Source organism: Triticum urartu, chromosome 2A (assembly GCF_056163025.1).
Source record: "Triticum urartu cultivar PI428250 chromosome 2A, HENAU_Tu73, whole genome shotgun sequence".
Classification (NCBI taxonomy): Eukaryota; Viridiplantae; Streptophyta; class Magnoliopsida; order Poales; family Poaceae; genus Triticum; species Triticum urartu.
This window is the reverse complement of record NC_141874.1, coordinates 534,779,970-534,786,639: the sequence shown is the minus strand read 5'-3', so window position 1 is coordinate 534,786,639 and position 6,670 is coordinate 534,779,970. Positions and strand designations below refer to the sequence as shown.

The following is a 6,670-nucleotide window of genomic DNA, read 5'->3' as shown; positions in this document are numbered from 1 at the left end:
TGGCCCGAACCAGTATAAACCCTGTGTCTCTTGTGCTGTTCTTTTCATAACTTAGATCTTAGCGAGACGGAGGGGTGCAGGTAGGTAGAAGGCGAAATCTTCGTGCGCACCCCAGTGTTCGAACCTCAAGGGTCTGCCGGAACCCGAAATCCGACAGTAATGTCGGTGAGAAATACGTACTCCCCCAAGCTTAGGCTTTTGGCCTAAGTTGGTCTATGGCCACGGCTGCCCTGGCGGATATCCATCCATACCTATACTAATTACAGACTCCCTAGAAATTAACGCTTTGCCGTCCATCTCGTGGGACCGAATTATTACTGTTTACATCCATCAATATAATTTTTTTTAAGTATAATTAGTTGCTACAATTTTGCAATTCGAGAAATTTGCTTCATCGGGCCGGAAAATAATAATCAAGGAAAAGGTATGAATCGTTTCTCTTCACGATCTCCTCTAATTATCTATACGTACCAGGTAACAAAAGTTTCCTTGAAAAAGAAAACAGATTTTTTTTTATCTATCCTAACTAATACACGTATGCCCTCAAAAAAAAACTAATACACGTATACTACATGGATTCTCTCCTCCACGATGTCTCTTCTCCATTACCTCTCTCTCCCCACGTACTACACGGTTCCTCTCTCCTCCATGATCTCTTCTTCTCCATTATCTCTCTCTCCTCAGATGCAAAGCAAACCCATCCACGGTCTCCCCCCTTCTCCATTATCTCTCTCAATGTCCCGATGGAATACAAATCCATATTCTCTCTTAACCTGAAGGCATAGATCTGAAAAATCTATAGCGCCTACTACGCGCTAGCCCGACGTGCGGCTGACCACCTGATCTAGCGCGCTGGGCAGACCCGGCTGGACACACGGCAATAGATTTCCTCATCTATATCGGATTTGTATAGTCGTGTAATTTATTCTCGGTTTGTTTTCTTGCTGACTTATACTTGAATCCATCATGACTTTTCCTTTGGATCCAGATTGATTTCTTTGTGTCATGCCGCCCTACAAATCCTCAGGCCGCCCAATGAATCCCCAGGCTCCGTCACCTCTGCTCGCCGCCATCCTCACCCCCGAACATCTGAACAGCCTTTGTGGGTACATATTTTGCTATAAAGGAGTTCAGCTATGCCATGGTGTATACGTGGTTGTTCATGTGCAGTAGTGTGCAGGTATGGAGAGGTACGTACTGTAGTAACTAAAATTATCAGATTGTGGTGCAGGAATGCTTGGTGAGCACTGAGCAGACATGTTGATAAGCCAGTCACTGCCTTGTGAGGTTCACTGTTGATGATCAGAGACTAATAATTCATATATGAGGACATTTGATTTTTCTGGTCAGGGAGTATTTATCGGTGGAAGACCCATCAGTACTTGCCAGAATATACATGTACATACCTGACTGCAATGCATGCTTGCATCCCGTTCCATCTGCAGAAAAATTAAGGTAATTGAATCAACTAGGTTTGATCTGCTATATGTGCAATACAATGTAATTTGTTGGCAAAAACAATTAATTTCTTACTTAAGTACACATATGGCAGATCAGATTGAGGCTCAGAGCCTAGCGTAGAATTGCATCGGCGATACCGATGGCCATCAACAATCCAATAGACATAGACGTAGTGAGCCCATGTCGTAGTGCCCAAATGGCAGGCCATTGCGACTAAGACGAAGGCTTTGGTAGGCCCCAGATGATAATAGCATACTTTGTATGTCGCTGCATGGCAGAATGACTCCACGAGAGAATTTTTGTCATGGTTGGAGACCAGATGATATTATGGCCTCCAATATCCACTTTAGCAGACCAATGTGCATGCTTTGGTTCAGCGTTCTGCATATAATAAGAGACCAACAGGAGCAGCCTATGATGGAGTCCTAAGAAAAATTGCACAAACAACTGCAAGTCTAGGCTATGTTGTGGTCTGATTTGGGCAGAAAAACTGCTTTGAAAATTGGGACTACTGAAGATGGTATAAGATGTTTCACTTCTCATGTTTACTATTTTCTTTTCTACCGAGATCTAATTAGTGTCGTTTTCTTCTATCATTTTTATAAAATTGTATGTACACTATAATACAGTTTATACCCTGAGAAAATAATAGCATCGGAGAGCTAGCGGTTTGGGCGTAAGGGGCATGGAGAAAACCTGGCATTGTTGAAGGCACCGCTGCCGGACGCGTTGTTCTACAAGCCATGTTTTCTGCTGTCCAGTACAATAGACCAGGAAAATTAGTAGCTTCATACATGGATGTTCAGGTATGCAATCATCTTTTATACACAAATGATCTTCATAATATAAATATGGATTTTGATTGCGCTATACCAGCACAGCTACAGGCTTCTATATTATGCATGAACTGAAGTATGTGATGGTTGATCTATGGAGGGCACACTATACAGCAGGTACATTTGAAAAAATAATACAACTTACAACTTACATTATCACAATCTTTCCTGTAAATTAATAATCTTTGTTCCCTACTATGGTAGTAGTAAATAATCGACCATCTATTGTCTCATCTCAATATCTCTTGCCTTGAAGCTTTGTCTGTGTGAGCTACCGGATGACCTATTCTATTGCGTAGTGGCGATTGCTATGCGTTTGGGCTCGCGTAGCCTCATGGCCCTCATTATAGGATGTGTGGTATCCTAGAAGCAGCTTCAATCGCTGAGAATGGGATGCATGCACGTGTGGGCAGTTTTTCGACACCTCATGCAAATAAATTCAGAGCACAACCATGTTCATCAGGTGAGCTTACACAAATTAAACATCATGTTGGTTCACAACATCGTCGACCATGACCATCTGGCGAGGTTATACAAATTAGACACCATGTTGGTTCACAACATCGTAGATGGTTCGCTTCTCTAACTAGGTGCCAATGTTTTCTTTGGTCCGTTGTTCTCACTGTGCATGTTAGGGAATCATCTTTTGTGTTCTTTCGCAGATTCAATTTTTTGTAATCCTTTAATTTGTTATATCAAGTTCAACTATTTTTCTTGGCAATTTAATGTTTAAAGAAATTGCGTGTGATATGAAGGCCAGATTAATTAAGATGTGGGATGCCATTAACGTGAACAGTGAACTTACTTGATGAAGAGGTCAGTTTTATGATTTGCCAACATAAACATTATACAATCAGTTATAGTAGTTATTACAAATACTGAGACATCTTCTCCCTAAATTATTATTGTTTCAGGGCATGATGCATGAGAAGGTAATGTAACATATTGTTATCAAGTTCAGTCGCTGATCCAAGAAGGTTCAGTCTAAGTTTATATCTTCGCCGTATTTCCATCAAATTGGAGGTGAGAAGACACCTTATTTCTTGCACACTAATCCAAAAAAACTATTGGCGAAGATTGAATTTTCAGTTTTGACTGAATGAATATAATCTCAATTCTCAAGTACATTTACCAATATTACACTATTTATGCAAAAAAATCACAGATTTTGAAGAAGACACGTCATTAAAGCATACAAATGTCGAACAGGTTCTGTTATTTCGACCATGAGGCTCTATATTGTTTTGTATGTGCAAGCCATATTAAAAGTTTGTTATGCTTTTCTAGGAGACTATTACCAGGACACCAAATGTCAAAATTTGAATGGACAGCAGGCAGACTATAAATCAGTTGTAAAGGTAACTAAAAATTCTAGGAATAGGAACAGCTGTCGTGTTGTACATTCCGATGGATAATCAGAAAATGAGGGTAGTATGGAGAAATATGAATCCATATTCAAGGAATTAAGAGTTGAGAGAAAGTATATAATAGCTCACAGATGTGGTGGCATTCGTAGAATACCAGAAAACATTATTGAGATTAACCATATAAGCTTTTGTGGTGTATTTGCATGTTCTTTCATAGTTTTTCACGTCTCTAATAATTGCTAAAAATGATTTTGCAGGGGCAAGTGCAAAACTTATTTGTTCTGAAAAATATAAAGCAAGAGCCGGAGGATGATGAACTCCACCTCCATACTACCTAAAAGGATTAGGGGAAGGAGCACAAGTCGTGTCACATGTAGAAGAGGAATAAAAAAAGGAAGGTACTCAGGTGTTGATATAAAATCACCGAATATAGAATGTCCAGTGTGTCCTGGACTCGAAAATTAGTTATAATTTGAACAGGTACAAGCATTCTTATCTGACAAAATGTAATATGGTCCAGATATAGCACCTTTTTTAAATTGTTCCACCATCCATGTGTCACAGTTTCTCACTCTCTACCCTGCTTGCATCTCTCAGTTCCCCTCGGCAAAATTTTATTTGTGAGCATGGTAGTTCTCTATGCATCTACATCTGAACATCTACCTTTTTTGCCACTGATGTAAACATCTACCATTGTGCAGCTAATTTTTTTAGCAAGGGCTAACAACTGATTTCAGACAATCAAGATGAGTTATGTATGCATCACGGTTATGAATTTGACTCGTTGAAGCTAAAGAACTATAGACGAAACAAGAACATTTTGTCAGTACCTATAACTTTCTTTTCTTAGATGGACCCTGAAATTCACATGCAGATTAAAAAAATAAATGGAAACTAGCCAATGTGATTCATATGTCCACAGTACAACAATAACCATTTTAGGTGTTGTATCTGCCTGGCACTGACCTTCCTCTGCTATAATCTCTCCAGGATGCAATGTTGAATCACCTAAAAAATGAAAGGAGGTTTGGGATAATGTAGAGAGCGTTGTTTGACATCTCAAATTTTATTTCATAGAGAGAGGAGATTGGAAAAAATTGACAGGACATCTGCGCCAAACGCTACTACCGAGACCGTCGACGATCCTCGGGAAAACCTGTTACTGATCTAAAAAGACACACATATCAGTAGTAGCTGTGGTGTGTCTCCATACCAAAAGTACAATTATTACAGATATATACTTTTTTAATATAAAAAACTGTAATAAATTATATGGGGACTAATTTGAGTTAACCATCGAAAAATGTGCAATGAAGATCGGGATAATTCTTTTTTATCTTTCTAACAATAACTTCCCAAATGGATGTCAGCTCTCCGACCAAATAATCTATTACGCCACAAAAAATACTCCAATTTATATAAATAAAATGTCATGACTTTCAATAAAGAAAATTTTGAAATCGTGACAAACGCTTACTCTTGGATAACCGATCCTTCGTAGGATTTTTTGAAAGCATTATAGAATTGTCTATCGAGCATAGCAAGTCGATCTGAGATGCCAACGAGGATGTATGGACCACTAGATATAAAAGCGAAAGATGAGTAAACATATGATAAAACAACGGTTTCGACTGCAAATTAACAAGAGTAATCTACCTATAATGTTGAATAAATTAAGACATTGGTTTTTAAAAATGGACAACGAGCTTTTTGAATTGCTCTAAATCCATTAATTAGTATGTGAACCGGGCACATGAATAACCATGTTGTGTGTTTCATGGGAATACATATTTATCACTACTAAATATCTAGCGCGTGCGAATGCACGGGTTGACGACTAGTAATAATAGTTGTTGGGGTCGTACTGTGATGAGGAGGAATATTTGAGACCATACTGATGTGCAGCGGTTATCGCCTCCTGTGCTGCAGCGTGGAGTCGAGCTGCCTCCGCTCTCCTCTCGTACTCTTCTGCCTCCTCTCTGGTAATAACATATCTTCCTTTTGTCTGTGAATCAAAGAAGGCAGGAGCAGGGAGAGTAATACGAAAAATACGTCGTTTATCAAAAATTAAGCGATATAAGAGAGGTGATTCAGGCCTCTCGACAAACTGGTGCGAAGCCATAGAGTCATAATCTAAATATGCAGGAGGCAACTCCATATCACCCTCATGAATGTCTATCTCAAGAAAATGAGCTAAGCGGGTTGCATAAATTCCTCCAAAGAAATCTCCATTATGTCTATTATGATGCAACCTACGAGCTACAATGGCTCCCATATGATAAGATTGGTCTCCTAACATAGCACTCCTAAGAATGCTAAGATCAGGGACACACATGTGACATGCTTCATCCTTAACATTTATGCATCTACCGATGAAGAGAGCAAAATAATGTATAGCAAGAAAGTGAATGCTCCCTATGGTAGCCCGTGTTATATCTCTAGATTCCCCCACAGTTATACTAGCAAGAAAGTTTCTAAATTCAGATTTAGGGGGATCTCTAACACTACCCCATGATGAAAGTTTGCAAGCAGAAGTGAAATCCTCTAAGTCCATGGTATAACATTTGTCATAAAGATCAAACATGACTAAAGAAGAATTATGCGAAGATGAATACTCAAACCTCCTCACAAATGAACTTGTGAGATCATGATACTGGGAGCATTTGTTAGCCTCAAAATCCTCAAGACCGGCATTGCACAAATATGCTTTGAATTCTTCTTTAATTCCCGCACGGTCCATAAAATTTTCTGACGGCCATTCGCAAGGTCGTACTGGAGCGTCTCTTGGTGGATCCTCGCCAGCATCGCGCATAGCAATCCTGGGTCCTTGCTTCTTAGAGGAACCACCTTGGAACATCTTCCTAAGCATATTGTTTTTCTCTGAAAAATTCTGAAATTTTTATAACTTCAAACAAAAGTGAACAAACTTTAATAAAACTGATAGCAACTACTCCTACAAGTGCCTAGAGCCTAAATCAAGCATTAGAACTACTTGAAACCATATAA

At 39.3% G+C, this 6,670-nt stretch overlaps 1 long non-coding RNA gene across 13 annotated transcripts; it reads left to right on the top strand.

Annotated features, from left to right (window-relative positions):
- Positions 1-572: 572 nt before the first annotated feature.
- LOC125538563 (uncharacterized) lies at positions 573-4,218 on the top strand. 13 transcript variants are annotated; one of them, XR_015616884.1, is made up of 7 exons: positions 575-2,267; positions 2,343-2,414; positions 2,554-2,760; positions 3,053-3,113; positions 3,212-3,320; positions 3,463-3,655; positions 3,922-4,218. It is a non-coding gene; the product is annotated as an uncharacterized LOC125538563 (long non-coding RNA). The 13 variants fall into 13 exon arrangements; XR_015616882.1 differs by having other exon boundaries at positions 2,554-3,113; positions 3,463-3,506; positions 3,585-3,655; XR_015616883.1 differs by having other exon boundaries at positions 573-917; positions 989-2,267; positions 2,554-3,113; positions 3,212-3,655.
- The last annotated feature ends 2,452 nt before the right edge of the window (positions 4,219-6,670 follow it).